This window comes from Pleurodeles waltl, chromosome 9 (assembly GCF_031143425.1).
Source record: "Pleurodeles waltl isolate 20211129_DDA chromosome 9, aPleWal1.hap1.20221129, whole genome shotgun sequence".
Taxonomy (NCBI): domain Eukaryota; kingdom Metazoa; phylum Chordata; class Amphibia; order Caudata; family Salamandridae; genus Pleurodeles; species Pleurodeles waltl.
Window position 1 is genome coordinate 421,154,187 of NC_090448.1, and position 22,833 is coordinate 421,177,019.

The window sequence follows — 22,833 nt, forward strand, 5'->3', positions numbered from 1 at the left end:
TGAATGAGATGCCGCTGTCGCAGTTATCATCAAGGTGCAGTTCTGCAGGGGTGCGGGGGGCCGCTTGCACGTGCAATTGAAGGACGAAGATGCAGCAGCACGAACAGCCCCACTCCTGCAGCGGCCTAGGGCACCAGGATTTCACCATGTAATCACCACAGAGCTCATATCTCCCGCAGTGTCAGGGCAGTCGCATTATTAATGGGGTGGGGCAGAGTTCGGTCCGTGTCCTCCGGGCCCCTCTCTGCAAGGTCCTCACTTGGGCCACCGGGGCGGAAATCGATTAAAGTTGCCATGAGGAGCAGGTGGGTTTTCGTCGCCACAAGGACCCTGCTCCCTTCAACACCAGCCGCTGTTCGCACCCGCCTTACCCAACTCACCACAACCAGCCGCTTCTTCTCCTCCCTCCGCTTGCATTGCCGCAAGGCGCGAGTTCGGCCAGGCCGCGAGTGCGGAGATTCCTCAGGTTAGGCCGCAACCTTCACAGCGACGCTCGGGCCAGCGGCCCCGCCAGTGCCCATGGCACATTCCCTGCCACCGCGAACATCACGGCCGGTTCCCAGCAGGATTCACTCAGTCATGAGTCGATGCACAGGGGCCCATCAGCCGCCCAGTAGCCGATTAAGTGCTCATTATCGGGGCTTCGCCCCGGAGCTGCGCTAAACCACATCAGCCATCTTTGCCGGCAAGCCACATCCCCACTCCCCCCCGGGAAAACAATACATTCTTGGGGTCGCATGACTATAGTGAACACAATCTTTACGGATCTGAGCTTCCAGGTAAGAATGAGCAACAGCTGCAGAACCTAAAGGTGAGTAAGGATAACTGGGGGCTTCAGAGTGAAAATTATTCCAATGTCATCTGAGAGTGAGAAGGAGCCTTTGGGGACCCCAGGGTGAGTGGGAAGTTTGAGGACCAACTGATGATGAGCAAAACACTCAGGGTCTGAATGCGACCAAGGCTTTCCGGTTCCTGAGGATGAACGAAAATCTTCATACCTGAGGGTCAGTATGAATTTTTGTGGGTTTGTTGCTCAGTGGAAAGTGAGGGTGCCCAAAGACGATGGTTGTAAGGGCATAAATGGATCTCAGGGTGAGGAAGGGTGAGCAGTAGATTCAGGGGCTTAAGGGTGAGATGGAGATTTAAACCTTGAAGCTGAACGTCGTGTGACCTGTGGGTGAATTTCAGTTTAGTGATGGCATTTTTAAGCTTGACCCTCACAAGCTTTAAAATACCTAATGTAGTGCACATTTCTCCCACAATTGGGCCCCTCATAGCAGTAATGTTTTGCACTAAACTCACCATTTGCAAACGTGGGCAACCTTTTTTGAGGTGCCCACATCCATTTTTTATCCCATTGCGACCCTGGCCAAGCACTCATATCCAACAGGACACACTGGATAGCGCCTACCAGATATTCAACACTGCCCAAATAAATATTATGCAGCCAGCATAATACCTTTCTTATCACACTTATAATTTGTATGTCCCAAACAAAACATGCTACCTAAACTCTCTGATGCAACACAGAGCCAAAGCCAGGGCTGGCGCTAGGCATGGGCAGTGGGGGCAGCTGCCCAGAGCCCACATTCAGGCCACCAACTTGGGGCCCCGCACCAGGACGCCACAGTCGGGCCGTGGCAGCACCCAGGTCCTCTTGTGACCCCGTCTTTCCAATTGAAGGAAGGGTATCGCGTTGCATTTGAGCCCACGGGAAGGGGGGCCCTCCTCTGATCCCAGTTGCAAGTAGCCTCATTCTGGAGGTTTGTCCTGCAACTAGGCATCCTGCCTGGCTGCCCACACAGAGGCATCCTGAGATGCCTGTTGTCCTTCTGTTATTAACGCATAAGCAACAGTCACACCCTCTGCCCTTTATGGGCTGTCAGAGATGCCTGTAGGTGGCTGCAACCCAGGAGGGGTCTGCACAAAGCAGCTTCAGGAGCAGGGGCATATATTGAGATGCTAATAGACCTGAATGTGCCACGTTTTATGAAAATTACAGGGGCCTATACATTCCCTTTCTGCCCGGGGCCCCAAAAATCCTAGGACCATCCCTGGCCAAAGCTATACAGCTGGTAAAGCTTTAATACTGACAACTGCACTTGCCATATCTACATATCCTACATATCCGCTAGGCCCAGGCACACCTATAAACAGAATAGTTTCAAGAACGTGTTCCAGAAATGTCTTTCCAGTGACAGATCTTTCTGCGTGTATTAGCAGGGCATTGTCATCTCTTCGGCTGCTTCTGCCGTACTCTCCTAACTATGGACTAGCATAGCTCAGTGTGGCTCATGAATAACAACATCATTGTATTTACATCGAGCTTAACAGTTAAGCCACGTGGTTCGCATTGTTGCACTGAGGCATCTGTCTGATCCTTTCTTACTTTATCGACACTTGAAAGATGAGGGGCTGCGTCGGTCTCACAGGGAACAAAGCTATGTACTTTGTACAGAGAGCGATTAACACAATACATCCAGCAAGCAGACCCATAACATTCGCCTCATAGATTTCAACTTTCCACCAGACCTGTACACCAGGAAATGCAGTACAGGTCCCAGTAGGTGTATGAAGCAATGTTTTGGAATTTCCTCTGCTCAGAGTAGGGTATAAATAAAGTGAGTTGATAATTTATCTGGGTGACGTAGAGCAGTGGTTACTAACCTTTTGGCTTCTGTGGATCTCCAGTTTATCATTACTGGAAACCGAGGGCCCCCAATGAATGATTATTAGAACCCAAGGGCCCAGACTGAGCTGTTACTTAAAGCCAGGAACCGGCTTAAGCTACTTCCATCATTTGAACCTCAAAACAATACATATAAATAGAGAAACAGGCATTCATAAAACAAATACACTAATGAGAAAATGTTTTATTAAATTCACAACAAGTATAAACTTTCAAAATGTTCATTTACATGGGAAGATTGGGGCTTTTCTAAATTCAGCTGAGGCTCCCCATCATCCGTTCTCTATTCTGTCTGATGCATTTGCACTGCTCCTACGAATCAATCTGAGGAAACCAACTCAGGGCTAGATTTTTCATATTTCATGCAATGCAACCCAGCAATTGCTGCACTGCACTGCATGAAAGGGAGCGGGCAGGAATGCAATATATTTAACATTACATGGTGCATTCCTGTCTCCTCCTTTCTTATGCTGATGGACAATGTGCTGTCTTGCCCCAATGCAGGCACCCCTGCTGCATGGTAGGAGAAATTTCCTCTTTCTAAATGTGCAGAAGAATGCAGAACACTTAAAAAGAGGAAACAACGAAAAGAAATAAAGATATTTCTCCTCGTTACACCTCCCCCTGGGAAAGCGTACATTTTGATGCATTCCCATGTTTACCAGTCTTTTTTTTATTTTTATTATTATTCTTATTCAAAGAGCAGTCGCCAGTTACAGAACAGAAATATACTGAGATTGCATCTATGTGACTGCACTGATTTCATAAGATATTGGAGCTGAAGAGACAGATGTTGCGCCCCTACCCCGTTTCACTATGGGCTATGATCATGGCATCCCCATCCTACATAGATGTAGAAGCATCTCTGTCTACTGTAGGAACTCCAACTACCCCAGGCCCTCTCCCATTTTCGTGGGTACCCCCTGCTCTGTTACACCACTTTCTCCACCTGTTAACACCAATCCATGTCCTTCCCCCAGTTGAAAATCCCAGGGGGCACAGGGGCACCCCATGCCACATTCTGTTAAGCTACCCTAGAACCCACCTCCAACCATTATTTTGAGTATTTGGTCCAACTCAACTCACCTTCAATGTTCAGGAGAAGCCACTTGACATCCACCAGGACCTCCAGATTCAGCACCATGGACATCATTCTGGTTACCCCTTCCCAGTAGGTCTGAATAATAGGGCAGATCCATAGAATGTGTATGAAGGTGCCCTCCTGCACGAAGCCTCGCAGACAGTGACTCCCAATCTTGTATAGCAGTGTTCTAGAATAATAGGATCTGCGTAGTATGCAGAGCTATACAAGTTGAAACCCTGCACATATTGCAATGACACAAGGGCCGTGCAAGGCCTCTCCCCTATCATCATCATGTAGCTCTCCCAAGTCTGCTGTCCACTTGTCCCATAGAGTTCCCAGAGTACCAGGAGCATTGTTATCTTTTTATAGGTAAGGGAGATGGCTTCAACATGCATAGCGTCTAGTAGAAGCCTATCTACCAGCACTGTCAACTCTGCTGTCTGCTTGTCCCCTTGTATGTACAGTATAGTGCAAGGGCGTGCATCACCTGTAGGTAGCTTTGAGGCTCTGCACCCACCAGGCGATACTTCTTCTGTATGGCCTCAAATGTAAAAAAACAAGATCTTTTCCACAAGTTTCCAAGATGTTCTATGGCTAAGAGGCCCCACTTAGACAAACCCCGCAATGCACCAACCTCCCTGAGTAGGTTGCTATCCCATAGGAGAGTCTGTTCTGTCAAATTTCCAGCCCAGGAATCTTGTTGCCTCAGTCTTCAACAAATGTCAGAGGATGGATTGGCAGCAGTTCTCTCCGCCTCTGCCTATAGAGCAGCATTGGGTAGCCCTTGGGTCCCATCAGCTCTCTATCAACCTGTATCGCTGGCTCATGTCAGGCTGCAAAGGCCCAGTCATTTGTCACTATTAGTTGCGAGGCCCAATGGTATTTAAGGCTATCCAAGATGGCAAGACCTCCATAATACATGCTTTTCTGTAGCTTTTTGGAAGGCAATCAGGAAGCCACTGCTGTTCCACAGGAGCAGTCAACCCTCATGGCCTCTTTTACAAAAGAAGGCCGGATGGACTTATATGTTTGAAAGTGCATATAAGAATTGAGGCAGTGTCATCATCTTGTATAAGGCAGCCCTGCCCAATAATGAAAGCAGCAAAGTTCTTCAGTGACTAACATCACTACAAAATCAATCAAGCAGCTCATAGAGGTTCCTATGCAGGAAGTCCACGGACTTCTGAATGACATAGGTTCCTAGGTTTATGAAGCACTCCATTGGCAGAGGTACAGTACCCCTCGGTGTTAGAACAGGTGCACACCCCAGGCGGGTAGATACAGAATTTGTCCCAGTTAATACGGTAGCCAGTGTAGTCCCCAAAGATTCGGAAGATCTGCTGCACTCTGTCTAGGGATAAAGTGGGCTGTGAGAGTTATAGTAGCACATCATCAGTATATAATGATATCCACTACTACCAATTCCCACGGCCGTTCACCTCCTGTATCAATGGGTCATGGCAGACCCAGGCAGCCAGTGGTTCCAGAGCTTGCACAGAAATCTTTGGAGACAGTGGACTGCCCTGCCAGATACCTTTCTGCAAGGTGAAAGGTTGTGACAGTGTGTTATTGACCCTCACTCTCGCCATGGGTCCTGTATACAGAAGTCTAACCCAGCCACAGTACTTGGGGCCCAACCCTAAGTGGGCAAGGACTCCACATATATAGTTTCATTCTGTGCTATCAAAAGTCATTCTCGTATCTAAGAATATCACCACTGCTGTGTCAGAGCGCAACCCTTTGTCATATGGAGTACACCATACAGGAATCGCAAGTTAAGTCTGGCCTCTCCACGTGGCATGAATCCCGAAAGATCCATGTGGATCACAGTTGTAATCACCCTGTGAAGCCGGATTGCCAACATTATGGCCAATATTTTTGCTTCTACATTAAGTAGAGAGATGGGCCTATAGGCCGCACATGGAGGCAGCTTAGTATTTTTGGAGAAACTATGATGTTCACCATGTGCTGGTCCATTGGCCATTCTCCCTGTTCTCGTGCACTCTAAAACATTGCCAGCACATGCATGGCCAGCCTACTGACCATACTTGTATAAAGTTCGACAGGGAGCCTGTTCAGGTCCATCGCTTTCCCGGAATGCATGTGTCATAGTGCCTTTATTATTTCACCTGCTGTGTAGTCACTGTCAGAGCCTCCCTGTCTTCATCAGACAAGGTCTGGATATGAACGTCTTTTAGGAACTCAACACAACACGTCATGTTAGTCGTCGAGGTATAAACCTCTTCATATTAAGTTACAAAGGTACCTGCAACTTCAGCATTGCTGCTCCTTACCTCCCCTGAATGCTCATGTAGCTCCAATACCCAGTTTCTGCCTTAGCCTCTCTTTTCAGGGGTCAATCTGCCCCTCCTTAGCACCGGAGATGTCACATGATAAGAAGCTAATTATATTGACCTGGAATGTCATGGAATGGCCACAGCCCCACCTAGAAGTTTAAAACATGTTGAAATAAACAACTGCAAATTAAGAAAAACATTAGTTATTAAGTAACCCAACTCCCCCCTCCAAGCTCCCCTGCAAAGCAATCAACATAATCAAGTCACAGACGTGGCGTTAGACCACCTAGGAAAATATATAGCATCCCTTCTGATACAGTAAGCTGTCTATGCTGCGTGTGTTATATGTTGCAGTAGGCTGTCGCCGGTTCTCAGCTCCCCAGTGTCACAGCATAGAGAAGTATTCACATCGTACGTGATTTGCTCTCAGTCTTGCAGTCAGCTTTGCCATGAACGTCTAGGTCTCCCCCACCCTATGGGTACGGGATCCAGCCGCAGGCTACCCCCAGTGGTTTACAGTTCTTTATGCTCTGGCTGCCTGTCCTGATGATCTGTACAGGGAGCGCTCAGGTCACGTCATTGGCCTCCACCTCCCGTGCCTCTTTGTCTCTGTCCTCCCTATAGCCAGACCCAAGCTTTCTCCGGCTTAGCTAAGTGCCTTGCCCTTCACGATCACACAGCGGCTGGCCGGGAACAGCATCCTATATTTCAGTTCCTCTGCTCACAATACTCTTCTGACCTCCATAAAGCCTTACTTGTAGCGTGAAGTCTGGAAAGAAGCGTAATGTGACATTTTCAAATCTCACATCACCTTGTACATGGACAGCCTGTAGGATGGCATCATGGTCTCTGTGTTTGAACATTCTTGCAATAATGGTTCTGGGTGGGACCTTAGTCTTCGGAGGCAGGATTGGTGCCCCGTGTGCTCGTTTGATAGTGAAGTGTGAGAGTCTTTTCAGTGGGAGCGTCTGACTAGCAAGGTCTTCCAAGAAGAGCTTGATGCTGGGCCCCGCTGTTCTCTCGCGGACCCCCATCACCTGGATCTTTTTCCTTCTCGCCATTGGCCACAGTGAGCGCGTTTTCTTTGACCAGTTGCTGCGCTTGATCTTCGAGTGTCCTAGCAGTGGCCTGCAAGGATGCAATGTTAGTTTCTGCTATGACAACCTTTTCTGTTATTTTCTTAAAGTCTGCCCTGAGGAGGGTAGCATCAACTGTGATTGTGTTGAGTTAGGCTCAGATCCTTTCTAACTGCCATTTTCTCACTCAGAGAGGGTTCCTGACTGGGCGACGCTGCCACCAGCAGCGACCCTCCACAGCACCATCCGCTTCAGTCCCAGGTGCAGGTGCCACAACAGCAACAGCGTACTTATCCACTTTGTTAATCTGCGTTGGCCGTGTGCCATGACCGCCGACCATGACTGCCTTCATACTCTACAGCCACTGCCAGTCTCAAGGGGTTTTTGCTGTCACGCATCCCATAGGCAACCCCCCCAGCCCCTTCAGGGTAGCGTAAGATAGTGACTGGGAGGTAGATATAAGTTCACCAGAGGTAAAACAGGGCGGAGGAGCAACCCCTTGGTTCACGAGGTTTGGTCCGTAGATATGCAAGAGGGGTACGAGGGATAGAGACAGATGATGCACCCTCCCCCACAGGATGTTTTTCAAGCTGCCACAGGAGCCGAATTTGATACCACACCAGCAGCCTCCCCCCACAACAGGGCCACGCATTTGTGTCTGTACCAATGATGTGCCGCCTGAGCCCAGCTGTGTCAAAATCTCAGGCTCTGGACATGAAGGTTGTGAGACCCAGCCTATGCTTGACCCGCTGCCGACCTCACTACACCACAACTGAGGATGCCAATGAGGGAACCAGGAGGCGGAGAGCCGCAGCGACCCCAGGCCTCCTCCTTTGATCAAGACCAGCCAGGTCCTCCCCTACATCCAGCGCTGCATCCACTGCCCCGGTACTCATTGCACCTTGGTCCCTCTTCAAATCCTCTTATGAAATAAGATAGGGCTATGAATTAAGCTCTGATTACTGCAGTTGATGAAGATAGAAAATACTAAAGTCAAAATACAACTAGTGAAAATATAACACCAAGCAGAATGACGAAATTAGATAATTGTTTTCTTGAGCACTAACTTATGGAGTCGTGAAGTAGGATGAAATGTAAGAGTGATCTAAGATGTGTTGCAATTAAATCATGACTCAGAGTTGATATTTTAATAATGTAAATGGAAAATAATGTGGAGGAATGTTGATGTATGTGATGTAACATTAAAAATCGGTACACAAGGGGCACGGCTAAGACGCCACCTAAGATGGTGGTTTAATCGCGGAGCTCCGCACCGCATCGCACCAGAGCTTTGCCAGATATTTTACACTTCATTTGTTAATATGGAGTCAATTTCTACCCACATCTATATGGCGGAAGATGCCAGGAACGGATATCTGTGTTCATAAACCTGTTTAAGGTACTCTTTGTTTTAAAAAATGCAATTTTGCTAAATAGAATTATTACGGCCGCCATTTTGTTCTTGTTTTTTGCATGCCTTCTCTTCAATTCTAGTTACCTCAGAAATTGTAATTTTGCTCACATTTGTCATCAGTTTTTATAGTCTTTCATTTTGGGGGGAAATTATAATGGATATTTGAAACTGGGTGTGTATGTTCCATCTCTTCCTGGATTTACTCTGTGAAGGTTTTGAAAAACCACTATTTTAGCTGAACTTCAGTCATTTTTTCTTAATATTAAGTCTGAGGTCTTATTGGCTACTCTCTCGCATTGTCGCGTAGGGTCTCATTATTCTAATGAGACTACTGGATTTCGAGCGGCTGAATCGTCTGCTGTGTGGGAAACTGAGTCTGACCCACTACAGGTGACACCTGTCGCTCTAATCCGGGTTTTGCTCCGGCTAACTAGCAGTGCCTCATCTCTACCCGAGGGCAGGGATGATTGGGCAGCCGAGCTCATGACATAACTGGTTCCTCAGGGAAGCCGTGGTCACTCAGGTCTTTTCCGTTTCTCTCAGTTACATTAGTCTCATATACACAATGACAAACAGAGGCAGTATATGTTTCAGTAATGCTTTTAATGAAGCTACTGCATCTTAGATAGCAAAGCATGGGCTGCAATAACCAGGATGATACAGCATGACAAGATTAAAATTGTGACAAGGAGAGTGAAGCATAGAAATAACGCTACCATATTGTCACTACAATCAATAGACTAATTCCTACCTAGGCTATGATAGAGCACAGCGTGTTAAGCTCTAATTCTGCCCTTCAGGTTACCCTGGGAAGACATCATCCCCCATACCTGAGCAAAGGCCTGAAGTCTGAAAAAGCAGCTGTAGCAAAGCATTCAGCAATCAGCAGACAGTCATGGTTCTCTGGCTGGAATCTCCCTCTAACGTGTAAGGGACAGGGAAGTATTTTTATAATAACACAGCTGAAGTTCTGAGAAAATGTCAGGATGTGTGTTTTCTATGCATGTCAGAGACTAAAGTTATACCACGTTCACCAGCAACCTATCTTACTGCAGCCTTGGAAGAAGCACAGAGTGAGCAATAATGTCTTGTTTGAGAACAGAGTGCTGGCATAGGCGAAAACAGTTAGATAGAAAGAAATAAAACAAGACCATAAAAGTGGCTACTGTAACAATAATAAAGCAAAGTCGAATAAAATATATCTAGGTTAAAGTGCACAACGGCAGGCCTAGTATGTTAAATAACGTGAATGGAGCTATAACTAAAATGGCTACACAACATCATCTTCTTCAGACTTTTCTTCAGATTTGCCTTATATGGGAAAAAGTAGGAAACGTTTATAGTCTCTTAAATCTTCAGAGACTACCTTGATCTTGGATCAATCTTTCATGTTTCCTTTGATGGAAGCTTCAATATCTTCGCTTGACAGGGCTCAATCTAGTTCCACTTGTCCAGCGTCGTTCACGCTCCTACCCTAGAAGTCGTCTTTATCATTTTCAGCAAATAAGAAACATAAACAGGATCCTCCTTCTCCTCTGAAGCCTACATCTCCTATTTCTCTGGATACAGTTTTAGAGGACATTAGAGCCCTGAGACCATTTATTGAGGAAACCAACACTTGCATTCAAAATCTGGATAATAAGTGGTCTTCTATGGAATCTCGACTAAGCTTGGTTGAACACAATGTCAATGCCATACAGGAGTCTGCTTCTAAAATTGCTTGTTTGGAGAAGGATGTTTCAATACTAAAGAAACAGGCTGAAGATCTTGAAAACAGGAATAGACATAATAACCTATGTTTGTATGGTCTTCCAGAAGGTATTGAGGGTGAAGATCCAGTTGCTTTCTTCACTCCATTTCTATCAAAACTGTTGGATTTACCTTCATCTTCTACCTTAAGTATCCAACGAGCCCATAGACTGGGACCCTGTCTTACTTTTATTTGTGCTCCAACAAGACCCCAAGGTGTAATTATTCTATTTCTGAAGTTCACAGATCTTCTACAAGTTTTAAATGCAGCCCAAAAAAAAAAAATCTTATCTGGTCCGGTGCAAAACTATTTTTGACCCAGGCTGTGTCTACAGCTACTGCTAAACGAAGAACTTCATCCTGCATTACGTTAATTGGGTGCAATATATGGCTTGTTTCATCCTTGCATTTTCAAGGTGACATTCCAGAATAACACATCCTCTTTTGAAGATCCTGCATACCTCAGAAAATGTATTCATTCTCACTCAAAGGATCTGATGGATGTTGCTGGCTCCTCTGCTTCAGGATAAATTAAACACTGACCCCAATTTTTTTTGCTTTTCATTCATCTGACATACAGTTAAGATATATTAGTGTTTATTGCTGGTTTAATCCATATCTCTTTATTCTCTTCACAGAATTGTCGTAGTCATCTATATATCCGTTTATCGTTTGTTCTCATGTGAAGTTCCGGTGTGGCCCGCTCCTTCGTGTTGGTTGTGCTGTCTCCTGTGCGTTACCACTCCATGTTTCCTTCTTGTACCCCATTAAGGTACGTCGATCAGTCGTCATTTGGCATGTGTTGTCTTCTTTTTCTGCACTTGCTTTCTTGCACTTTTTTAATTCCTATTTCTTTTTCCTTTTTCGTGTCTTTTTCTTTCTCTTTCTTCTTTTTCATATACCTGAAAGTCTTTTTGTCTTCACTTACAAGTCGTGCTTTATATTTATTTCTTGTTAGTTATATTCAGAGTGATATCTTGGAATGTGAAAGGTTTTGTTAGTCCTGTGAAAAGGCAGAGAATATTATCTCATCTTTCCTCTTATAACCCAGATTTAGTACTTCTACAAGAAACTCACCTTACAGAAATTGAAGCATTAAAACTGAAACGTAATTGGGTGGGATCAGTCTTTGTCTCTCCTACCATTATTAAGAAAAGTGGAGTAGTTTTTTTTTTGGGACAAAAGGTTAAATTGCATTGTTGTATCTCAAGAAAATGACTCTGAAGGTAGATGGCTGATTGTAAAGTTTCTTATAAACAATATTCCGTCACCTGTTCTTAATATATAAGGTCTGACTCAGCCAGATTCTTTGTTTTGGCCTACTATTACTAAGAAATGTTTGCAGAACAAAGATGATTTTTTTTATTTTTGGTGGTGACTGTAATCAGACTATGGACCTTGTTATTGACCAAAAGTCTCAATTTCATTTTCTTCCAAATAAATCCCATAAGCAATTCCATTCCACCATTTCCCAGAAGTCTTTAGTTGATGCATGGACATTATGTAATCCCACAACTCAAGAGTATTCCTTTTATTCCCTACCACATGGTTCACTTTCTCGCCTAGATCACATCTTTCTTAGTAAATCCCTAACACAAAATCTTATCTCTGCATCTATTGAACCTGTAGTCCTTTCTGACTATGCCCCACTTGTTGCTAATTTGGATCTGGATCGATCACATCCCAAATCAGCTAGGTGGAGATTCAATCATGCGCTTTTGTTAGACCCAAACTTTTCCTCCTCCTTTATCTCCTTTACTAATTAATTATTTTTATTCAATATTTCTTCTGATACAACTCCCCAATTGGTATGGGATTCCTTTAAAGCCTCAGCTCATGGTTTTAGTATAGAATTTGTTTCTAAAAAAAAAGAATTTTTTGCATCTCAACAGAAAATGTTATTGTCCCACATCAAACGTTTAGAACATGCATATATCATCTTCAGAATCCTCATTGCATGAACTAGTTCAGGCCAAATTAGCTTTTATAAAAAATCAACTGATCTAGCTTCCTCCATATTATTGCGTAGGAGTGCACGTTATTATGGTGGTCGTAACAAATCAGGAAAACCTTTAGCCAATTATTTGAAAATTCATAAAGAACACTCTTTTATTAAAGCCATTGATTCATCAGATGGGAAACTTTTATTTAAAGATGGGAATATTTTGGCTGAATTCACGGAATTTTACAGAAATGTATAAACTCCAGAACAGCCAAGTCACTCTGCTTCTATTGATTCATATCTTAAAACTGTTTCACCTCCTTTCCAGTCTTTATTGGATTTTGAGCTTCTTTAATCTCACTTATCGGATACGGAGATACTCAAATCACTTAACACAGTGAAAAAAGGGAAAACTCCTGGCCCAGATGGGTTCACTGTAGAAGTTTATCTACATTTCTCTAATATTTTGCTACCTAAACTTCTACAACTCTTTCAGTTTTTCTTCCTTACTGGTAAAGCTGGTGGTACTTTTAAGGAGGATGCTATCTGTCTAATACATAAAGATGGACAATATCCTACACAATACAAGAATTATCGCCCTATGTCTCTTGTAAATGTAGATTATAAAATATTTGCCAAATTACTCGCTCTTCGAATTGAGTCCTTTTTTCCCAAATTAGTAGGTAAAGAGCAATGTGGTTATGTTAAAGGCAGACTAACTTTAGATAACTCTTGTTTATTTTATAATGTATTAAATAAAGCCTCTTCTCTTTCTTATCCTCTTGCAGCTATTTCTATAGATGCTGAAAAAGCATTCGACAAAGTAAGTTGGTCTTTTTTACTTAAAGTATTGCAATGGTATGGTTTTGGACCCAAAATTGTCTCTCTTATTTCTTTGCTTTACACAGATCCTCAGGCTTCAGTACTAATTAACGGTCGTGTATCTCACTATTTGTCCTTGCAACAAGGAGCTCGTCAAGGTTGTCCCGTATCTCCTCTTTTATTTGTTTCAGCACTTGAACCTTTTCTTTCTCGTATCCGAGACACTACTCTTAAATCAGGATTTCAATATTGAGATAAACATTTAAAACTCTCTGCCTATGCAGATGATATACTTCTTTTTCTCTCTAACCCTGATATTTCTATACCTGCTTTACTTGAAGGAGCTTTCAAACTTTTGATCTGTTTCTGATTATAAAATGAATCCAGAGAAAATAGAAATTCTGCCCCTTACTAAATTCTGCACTAAGCATTCCTTTGACTCTACTGGATTTTATTGGATTAATTCTAAAATCAAATACTTGGGTGTTTGGTTTACTAATTCCATTTTCAAGTCTATTAAAATAAATATGAAGGAATGTTGCAATAGAATTGATAAATTACTGTCCTCCTGGAACCCTCTTTATTTATCATGGTGGGGTCGTATGGATTCTATAACAATGATGATTATACCCATTGTTTTATATATTTTATCTATGACCCCAGTTCATATACCAGACACTTAGTTTAAAAAATAGACTCACTTCCCTCCAAATCCCTTTGGAATAAGAAAAAATCATACATTTCCCTTTCACTTCTTAAAAAAACTAAGGATAATGGAGGTGTGAATTTCCCAGATTTTGGAACCTATCATAAAGCTTTTTGTTTGAAACAAGCTGCCAATTGGATTTCTTCTGCCCCTTCCCTTTTTACTTCCTTATGGCTTGACATTGAATTGTCATTGATTGCACCTTTCTCTAGTAAAGAAGCTTTAATGTTTTCTTCACAAAATAACATAACCTCTTCACCGCTCTTTAAGCACACTTGTTTTTTACTAAATCCCTATTATCAAATAAAAATCTCATCTAGACTCACTTTTTTACAATCCTGGCTTTGGTATAACAAGCTCATAACTATTAATAATAGGTCCTTATACTGGAAATCTTGGAGAACCAGGGGGATTATCTGGGTTCAGGATCTTTTTGATGGCCTCAATCCTTGTTACTTACATCAATTTCAAGTTATTTTTGACTGTCCTCGATCATTTTGGCACAAATTTTCAATCCTTATGGGGGCTGTTTTAGATGTTTTCTGTTAGTTCCCTTCAGAGTCCATACCTCATTCCCTCTCTCCTCCGGACGCAGTTTTACATGCATTGTATCTCAATCATAAAGCCTCTCTTATATACAAATATTTTCGATCATCAGATCCCTCTCGTCCTAAAACCAAAGTAGAACTTACTTGGGAAGCAGATTTGGAATGTGATTGGTCTGTTTTTTTCTGGAACAAAATATGGTCCAGAATATTTAAAATTTCAAGATTGGCTTCTACCACTCAATCTATGTTTTTTCTTTATCATAGATTATATCATACACCAACATCACTAACCAAATTTGATATCACCTCTACCCCTACTTGTTGGTCATGTCATTGCTCGAAAGGGGATTTGCTTCATATGCTTTTTTTATGCCCCCCTACGGCTGTGTTTTGGGAGAAAGTCCGGGCCCACCTTACAGAAATTTTTTTAATAAATTGCCCTATGTCGATTATCTCAATTTTTTTAGGTAGCCTAACAGATGAAATTAAATCACATGCTCCTGAAAAAGGATTATTTGATCTCATGTTGGCCTTAGCTTTTCAACAAGTTACAATTAATTGGAAATACTCCTCTAGCATATCCTTTACAGCTTGGTGGAATAATGTTTGCCATTGTCATCGTTTAGATATTATTTTTGCTTCTGTTTGTAGGCCTCTGGTAAATAGAGATTTATATTGGTCCGTATTAATGAATTTTCTTCACAATAACATTAAACAATGTGATCAATCCATTAGATCTGAGAATTTTAAACCACCATAATTTGTTTTGCTCTACGCCTTTTCTCAGAATCATAGTTCTAGTTTTTCACATTATACGTATATATTATTGTATTTACTTACTTGCTTTTCAAATATAGACTTGTATTCACCTTTCCCCTTTTCTACCCATCTTTGTCCTTTTACAACATAAAATGTAAATAGCTTTTACCTTATATATTGCTTATTAACTTTGTAGTTTTATCACTTTTTGTGATATTGGCTATTGTTTGAACTTCGTATTGCATAATAAAGCTGATTAAACTTTTAAAAATGTGGACACGAAGAAGCAATCAAATTGCAAAATATTTGTTGGCCACTGAATGTAATAAACAGCATGGACCGATTTTGGGGAAGTATGCTCTGACCTTATCTTCTTGAACAATTTGTGTGAATATATGGTAGGCAGGTTAAGCTGACAAACATGGAGTGTGTAAGGCGCCGGTCATTATTTGTGAATGCACATTGGAAGTGTGTGCCTTACATCGACAGCCTCACCTTGCTTGATCCTTGGCAAGTAACTTTGGGGCCTGAGTTATAAAGTTCAAGTAAAAAATGTTGGACAATCATTCAAAGAATCATAAAAGTCATGGAAATATACAGTTGTGGGTTTCTAGGCGAACACAAAGGCTTAAAACAAAAATATGCAGAATTTTCAAGTGGTGGAAAATACTTCTTCCACAAAGCTTACAAAACGTGCTCTTAGATGCTTTTATTGGGTGTCTTTTGTATTCTCCTTTCAGCACTCTGACATATGAGGATTCTCCATATTTCACACTCTGGAAAAGCTCCTAAAGTTCAATTTAACAGGTGTGAGTTTGTGTGTGTTTTCAGAGCGTGTGCTACCTACAGGCAGTATGTGAATATACACAAACTTAAAAGTTTGTGATTGTTCACCTAATCTTGCATTTTGTCTCTACCATAAAGGCTGACATTCCCATCTTCCTACATATAAAATAGGGAAAATCCACCACATGGGAGGATTTTCTGTTTCCAATTGTAATTCTACCAAAGAGGAATAGACCTTTGTAAATTGCTGGTTTTAACTCCATCTGTCTCAATTCCTATGTCAGAAAAAACAGAAGTGCTTAGAAGTTGGCTGGTATGCAGTGCCATATACATAACTGAACATATACATTTACATAACTTTTAGGAAGTGAAATTATTTTATGATTATTGTGTGTCAATAGTAAGCACAAAAACCACTGACATTGCACAGTCTAAGAACAGTACAGCGAATTGGCTAGTAGGTAACAGGACCTCCCATCTCAGCTCACACCGACTTTCAAAAGGAGACCAAGTTGATGCCAGGATTCTAAAGGTTGTATTAAGGAAGGTCAAGTATGGTGAACACCTCCTTCCAGGTCATTACGGACACTGTTTCCAGCCCTGGACTTTTGTGTCACATGCTATTGCTTTCTGGTCTGGTCTGGTCTGGTTTGGTCTGGGGAACCAACAGCGACTCTGGCAAAAATGCTCAAACCAGCCAAACTCCCTTCCTTTCCACGCTCTATTTCTCTCTTTCCATCAATCCTTTCTCCTTTGTTCCTCTCTTTCTTCTCATTCTCTGATCCCTTTTTCTCCACTACCCTCTCTCCCTCTAGCTCTCTCTTGATTCCCCACTGTGCTGCTGCAGTTATCTACAGGGAGATGGGGAAAGTGATAGAGGTTTCAGAGTTGGCACTGGGCTTTCAACACCAGTCTCCAGTAGCTCCAGACCACCAGGAAAAACCCTATGGAATAAAACGCCTGTCTATCCCTAGTTTCATAGTCTTGTTTTGCTTGTGCTGAACTAACTAGATTAACACACCTGAAATCAATGAGTTATAGGTGAAAATTTGAGGACTGGAGACAGTGTCCATAATGACCTGGAGTGAAGTGATCAGCCTATCTAAGCAAAACAGAATCGCCTGACTCAGGGTGGGTTTTGTGTACCATCTTGGACTTATTGGTGGTTCAAAAGTTAACACTGCTTCTCCCCTTCCAGGACAGCCAGCCTGGAAACTACAAAGAAATTTTTTCCAGGTCAACGGAAAACAGCTCCCTTTGGATTGCAAGCCTGGGAGACGAGTCTGTCGCTTTTGTTTGCTGTTTCTTTGCAACCCTCCTAGTTACCTATTTATGATGCATGTTTTGGCTCATTTCAACCAAGACAGTACCTTGTCTGACTTCTTGCCCATGATGGCTTAAGTGGGCAAGCATAAAGCACATTCCACTGTCACCATGATGATGATTCTTCACCTTAGATTGTGGTCTCATGTAATAGTTTTTGGATTCCTGATTTTATGTCTCAGTTTTCCCACAGAAATAGGCTGTGGACCACCATTGAGTTTGCCTCATTGTGCAGCACTTCCACTTTGGAATCAGGAAATTAATCTCCATCCCTGTCATGCCCCATGGCCCGGCACTTTTACAATAAAACAATAATAAACATAGTTTATTATCATTTTATTGTAAAAGGTCTGCAGCTGCTGCTGCTGGCGGGAGAGTGACGCTCCTTCGCCACAGCAGAGGAGCTGCCACTGATTATGGGTACATTTTTGTCTGGTGAGACAGCTAGAGCGGCTTCAGATGCCTGACTTAAAAAATAAGGGGCAAGTCAGGTACAGCTCACATTTGGCTGATGCTGCTTCAGTCCTGCAACTTTCAAGCAGTCGCAGCTCGCGGGAGTTACAGGGGGTGGCGGGGGGGGGATAATAAAATGAAACAAATAAAAAAACAAAACCTTACCTCTGTGCTGCGTCGCTGATCCTCTGTCGTCTCCTCAGCAGGCAAGCACAGGCTTTCAGTCTGCACTGCAGCCAATCCTGATGCTGCTCAAAGCAGCATTAGAATTGGGCGAGAACACCCAACCAGGGCGCTCCCAGGCAGACTGGGAGCCTGTGCCTGTTCTCTCCAGCCCAGGAACACAATGCCGGTCTGAAGAGAGCACACTGCTCATGTGTGTTTGGCCGGCCCTTTAGGGCCGGCCAACCACACATGTGCTCTGAGGGGAGTATACAGTGCACTCCCCTCACTGCTCGACACCCCCAATGCCAGGCCGCTTTCACAATGAAAGGATAATGAACAGTTTATTATCCTTTCTTTGGCAAAGGTTTGCAGCTTCTGCTGCTAGTGTGCTGGTGAGGGGATGGCGCTCCTCCTCCATAGCGGAGGAGCCGCCACTGCTTTCAAGAGGCATTAAATTGTGAAATGTACGTTAATGGGTTGTAGTGCCTGTGGTAGAAACCCTTATTTAGTTTGCCGAATCCACATTTCAGTCTTGGTGAGATCGTTTGGTAGAGTATTTTCACTCCTGTAGTCATCGGTACTTATCTTGAATTTGAGTAGATCAAACCTCTGCCTCCCTCAACTTAGTCTTTCATTTCTCAGAAATGCTGCTCTAGTTTAATTTAGTTTAAACTTGACAATACAGGGGCATCCCAGACTAGTTCGAATATGTTACATATTACAGTACTAACACTTCTCAGCAATGCTACTATACTTTTAAATGGACAGTTCTGGCACATGTGTTGGCTAATATATGTCAGTGGACGGACAGCACAGGGCACTGCATAGCTGCTATCCCTGACACCTGCCTGTATCAACATTTCTCAGTACAGGTGCTGTACTTTTTTATGAAATAATATAACACTTCTCCTCAAAGCTTTTATTTTTTTAATGGGACTGTACCAGGACTTCACTACAGGACTTCACTACTTTAGACAGTTCTGGACTGACCTGTCAGACACTATGTCACTAATGTATGAGCGTGAAAGGGCAAGTGTGTAGGCCAGTTTTTAAAGTCCCTTACCGAAAATCAACGACCTACACAATGGTCCTCTCAAGCTGACTCATCTGGCAGTGCCAGAGTGACAGAATGGCCAATGACAGTCCAGCACTGACTCTAGAGCAGTGGTTCCCAACCAGTGGTCCAGGGAACTCTGGGGGTCTGCGAAGCCTCCTCAGGGGGTCCGTGACTGCTTAGAAAATGCAATAATATTAACAGATTAGGTCCCCAGCTTTCAGTAATGGCTCATTGAGGGGGTCTCCGGATCCCAATAATTATTCAGTGGGGGTCCCCTGGTTCCAGTACTGATAGAGTGGGGGTCCACATAAGTCAAAAGTTTGGGAACCACTGCTCTAGAGCAACAGTCCAAGATGTTCTAAGGCATGGGTAGAGTGGGCAATTGCTCAGGCCTCCATCTTCCAAAGGGCCCCGAAGAAAGTGAAGTTTTTCTTTATTTCACTTTCATCGATTTCTTTATTTTAACCTTTTGTTTGCCGTCATGGAGCTTCAATTAGGAGAAAATTCAAAGTTGTTCCAAACAGGGGCCTCCAAAATATTTTTAGCACAGGTCCCTGAAATCCTCAGGACAGCACTAGAACAGTTGCACCACATCTCTGTAGAACGGCTGATTAAGATGATATTAAGGTGATTTATGGAGTCACCCAACTCAACCAACACCATCCCTGTGGTGGTACTGTGGAGATGTTAGTGACTCCTGCAACACTCATATCAAAGCAGCGACCTCCTTCGACATGAAACACCACATTAGGCCTAAAGGTTTTGTACCTCTTACTTCAAATCCAGGGTGTATTGTAGTATAAGTAATCCCAGGAAACACGTTTGTGGTCTTGGCTTCATACTCTAAAAGCTCCACTTTTCACACCAAATGTGCAATTGAGGCAAATACATTGTGACCCTACATTGTGCTGCCTTTAGATAAAAACATTTTTGTTCTTTACTGATTAGTGTTCGTTCTTCTTGGGAGTCATCCTCAGCCATCCAAATTGTTGGGGAGTCTTGACCACTGTTGCCTGTTGGGGTTAGTGTCTTCACATAGCAGAAGCTGAAAGACACTGGCACCCAGACTGCTACACCGCTCGGCTCCTACATCACTTGAATTTGCTCTACCAGCACCACAGTGCCCCTCCACCTCTGACTCCAAGAGCACCTTCCTGGTACCTGATCCACCCAGACGGGACTTGCTTGTGACCCTGTTACCCGTATGTGTCTTTGATATGAATCGGCTAACAATTGTATACTCCAGCACACCTCCCAGCAGCTGTACAATCTTGGCTGTCATGGTGACAGTGCACTCTTGTTGAAATTGGACCTCCACGCTGAAGCTGTTGCATCAGTGCTTTGGAAGCCACAGATCCTCCCATGATAACAGAGCCTTGAATCTTGATGCTTCGTCATCTATAATTTCACAATGTCTTCTTGGGGGCTCCCACTCATAGTTCAGCCTCAACATAACCAGTGCCCTGGTTAGTTCAATGAGGTGAGTTACATTGAGCAAAGAAGAGTATTAGGTAGATGTTAGTGTTCTTTACCACCTCAGTTTACTGACCAAATGATAAAACCCGGAAGGTTCTTATTTGCTAGGGTCTGTGTTTAGATAGTTCCTAGCTCCACAGCCAAGTAAATGGCATATTATTCTCTGAAGAGACTCCCACTTTGAGGAGTTCAGCTTAGAGTCCTTCAGAGATAACTGTCAATCAATCACAGAGAAACATGTTTCAACCCCTGAGGTGATGTCTTTATTTTGTTCTTTTTGGGTAGCCAACTGAGGCCCAGATTAACGAAACCTTCACACAATGCAGCACAGCACGAAAAATTGCTATGCTGTGGTACGTGAGCAGGAAAGACCCATATCTACACAGATGTGGCACTATCCTGTTCTCTTTCTAGTGCTGGCACAAAATTAGGCTGCTGAGTGCCACACACACCTTTGCGTCAGTGCAAAGGTGTCTGCCTGAGTCTAGCATACATTATGTACTGAAAGGGTGACCTTCTAGTACAAAATTCTGTGCCTAGAGAAGTTTTAAAACTATTTCCACTTTTGATGTGTGCTATACAGTGCACCACACATGCAAAGTGGAACAAATTGGTAGAAATAAAAGCATTTCTTCTTTTTAACGGCTGCTCTAAAGTTGCATTATCTTTGGACCAAACCACATCTATAATTGTGAGTTAATTCCATATGGCATCAAAAGCCATAGGTGGTTGCAGGGGCACACCCACGTACCTGCCATGCATCACCCCCTTGATGTAAAGTAACACAAAGCAGCGCTTTGCACTGATCTGCATTACTTATGGGCAACGTTCAAGTGCCAAAGAAGTTTAGCGCTGGAAAGGAAGTTAAAAAAAACATTATGCACAGATTTGCATCATTTTTCTGACACAACCCCATCGAAAAATATTTGTTAATCTGGGCCTGGATGTGTTTCTGGATATTGTTAATGAATATTTGAAATTGGATGTAGTATTCAAAGATGATGTCATCCATTAGTCACATGTTGGTGTTGAACAGGAGGGGGAATAATGTTGATTCTTTGGGACCTTATATTTGACATTTCCCTGATGTCTATGACAAGTCAATTCTGATTCGTTGGTTGAGACTGGATAAAATTCACATCATTGAAGAGCTGTTCCACTAATACTAGACCACTTTTCCAAGTGGTCCAGTGGTGCTTTGTGATTGACAGCATTTTATGCTGCTGATACATCAAATAGAACTAGTGGGTTCCTCATCAAAGCAGCTGGTCTCACCCTTGCTAATGATGGTTATTGTGGTTTCCTGCCAAAGTCTAGCAGGGATTATAATATGTTCTTTCAATACATTTCAGACTTATATATATGTAGACTATGCTATTCATTACCAGTCTTGAGTTTGGGGAGGAGCTTTTTGTGAAATATCTACATTATGTCGCAATTATGTAGTAAATACAGCAAATCCATAATTATGCAGATAATTCTGCAGCCACAGAAATGTTTAATCCACTGGCCCTTGCCAGTGTCTATTGTTTTAGCAGCAATTTATTCATGAAAGGTAAACAAAATCTAAACATTCTAATTCTAACCAGTGGAGATCTTTAGCTGCACTTTAAAGCAAAACCAGCTTTTTCAAGCTAATTTCCACATATAAAATATACATGACAAGTTATCTGCCATATGTTTCTACATTCCCATCTAAGGTTTCTAGTGACATTTACAAACCACTCAGACTTTGACCTCGTGGTTTCTGACATTGCCTAACCCCCCTCAATCGCATTATTGTATTACATTACACAGTTACTCATTATGTATCCTCTCTGTCTCTATATACACATATATACACACACATAACTATATCGCTCTATAGAAGCCAACAAACTTTCTCAAGTGTAATTTTTCTCTGAGAAACTAAGAAAAGGTTAGCAGATACAAGACTCATTCCTCTACCAACACATGCATTTTAATGTCAACAAGATGGCTGACACAACATCATCCCTTTTCTCCAGCAATTATCTCCGCCATCATCAACCACAATGGCACTGAGTTTGTTGACTAAAGTCAGGTAGGTAATTACTGCCACCATGTAAGGAGTGGGAAATGTCCCAGAAATTTCCACAGAACATTAGGAGCATGAAAACCTTATCTCTCCCTTGAAAAAATTGAACAGCAATTGCAGTGGGAAATGGCCAAAAGAGTCTTTAGTTAAAGCGGCCATGGAGAAACAGGAGCACCACTAGCAGTGAGGAATGGAGTGAGCATCAGACGGAGAAAGGGTGCTCCAGTGGCTTTTCCTGTACATGGATGCTGGCTGGCCACTTGGCCTCTCCCTTCCCAGGAGAGAGACATGAGAGGACAAATGATTGCCTTTATTGAGTCTACAATGCAGTGGCATAACCGCAACAGCCCAGTTTCTTCCTTGCTGGGATATGGTTCTGTAGTGGTGGCCACAAGAGCATGCTGAGACATTTCTGGAGTGAAGACTGGAAC